Below are 1,630 nucleotides of genomic sequence, written 5' to 3'. Positions count from 1 at the left end.
GAAAGCTGCTTTTAAAGCAGTTTGCTGCTCCTCAGCTCCAGTCACCTCAGCAATACTTGCATTCAGTCAGATTGGCTGTGAACAAAGCAAATTTGCTTCACACACAACAGCCCTAAACCTCCACTCTCAGGACAGAAGTCTTCCTTAGCAATGTTTTCTACATGGCTCTGGTTAAGGGCCATTCACTTACCTCTAACCTCTTTCTCCTGGGAGACAAAGGCACCTTTGGGCTGAAGTGACACAGGAGAGTTAGAATCAGATTTGTTATCGACATTGCAGCCTTCAATTTCAGTAAGAGGCTAAATCTGTCTATTCCAACTACAGGAAGGCAATCTTTATAACCCCTGGAGCACTTGGCCAATTATGCACCTGCAAATATACCATACGGGACATTTCAGGTTCCTAAGCACTTTGAAAACCGATACTTAAACAGTCTCAAGGGATCCTATCACCCACCTCGAATAATAGCTGCTTTGGAATCTGTTATTGGCACCAGAAAAAGAAAGAGTCCTCTGAAGTCATTCTAAAGCCATTTTTATTGTGCATTTTCAAACAAAGAACCTCACCAAAAGAACTTCTGTTACAAAATCAGGGTAGAAAGTCAAACTCATCTCATCTAAGAGTCAATTACCCTGGCAATTTTGTGAGGGGATGGGAAATGAGTGTTAGAGGAAAGGATTGTGGGGAGGGGGTGGGATTGGCTTTTAAAATCTCCTGGGTGAGAAGGGTGTTCCCACTGACTCAAAACCTAACAATTACAACAGAAGGGCCTCTGTGACTTTCTGGCCATAAACTTTTTATGATTATTAACTGAGGAAACCTAGAATATGTGGAATTTTAACAGTTGGCTTTCAACCTCCATTTGCTCCTTTCTGAGAAACTTGTTTTTGCACAGTGTAATAACCTAAGGCTCAGAATTTATGTTAGCTACCTTAATATTCCTTGCTGAAAAGCTACCTTCTTACATATCTTACTTCCAGTAAAGAGGCAGATGCCCTGTGTGCTGTTTATCTTGGGAAAGAAATACATGTGGGAAAAGAAACAATTTTCTTCTCCTTGCGACTAAATTAAATCATGACCACCTGTTGTGGGATTATCCTGCCATCTGCTGTTCAGAAGAGAAACAACAGCAGAGAACCGGACAGAGGAGGCAAAATGCTGGAAAGCTTAGCTCCTAGATGTCCATCAGTTGATTATGGGTATTGGTATAATTAAAATTTTCAGTGTTACACCTCTTTTAGAATTTGTCTATCAGGTTTTCCAGTGTTCACTGAATTTGTCTCTTAGACGGAGTTTTGCTCTTGTTACCCAGGCTGGAATGCAATGACGCGATCTTGGCTCACCGCAACCTCTGCCTCCTGGGTTCAGGCAATTCTCCTGCCTCAGCCTCCTGAGTAGCTGGGATTTATAGACTTGTGCCACCACTACGCGCTAATTTTTGTATTTTTATGGGGTTTCACTATGTTGGCCAGGCTGGTCTCAAACTCTTGATATCAAGTGATCCGCCCAGTGAGACCTCCTAAAGTGCTGGGATTACAGGTGTGAGCCACCGCATCCGCCCTCACTTTGTATTTATTTAATTTTTTTGAGATAGGGTTCTCTCTGTTGCCCAAGCTGGAGTACAGTGACA

General features: G+C 42.5%; 1 non-coding gene across 1 annotated transcript; it reads left to right on the top strand.

Annotated features, from left to right (window-relative positions):
- Nucleotides 1-1,221: 1,221 nt before the first annotated feature.
- Nucleotides 1,222-1,284, top strand: LOC135269549 (U7 small nuclear RNA). The gene has a single exon (XR_010337807.1). It is a non-coding gene; the product is annotated as a U7 small nuclear RNA (small nuclear RNA).
- Nucleotides 1,285-1,630: the final 346 nt, after the last annotated feature.

Source organism: Aotus nancymaae, unplaced genomic scaffold (genome assembly GCF_030222135.1).
Source record: "Aotus nancymaae isolate 86718 unplaced genomic scaffold, 86718_ANA_hifiasm-v0.15.2.pri h1tg000053l, whole genome shotgun sequence".
Taxonomy (NCBI): domain Eukaryota; kingdom Metazoa; phylum Chordata; class Mammalia; order Primates; family Aotidae; genus Aotus; species Aotus nancymaae.
Note: the sequence above shows the minus strand (reverse complement) of the source record. Positions and strands in the feature narration are given on the sequence as shown.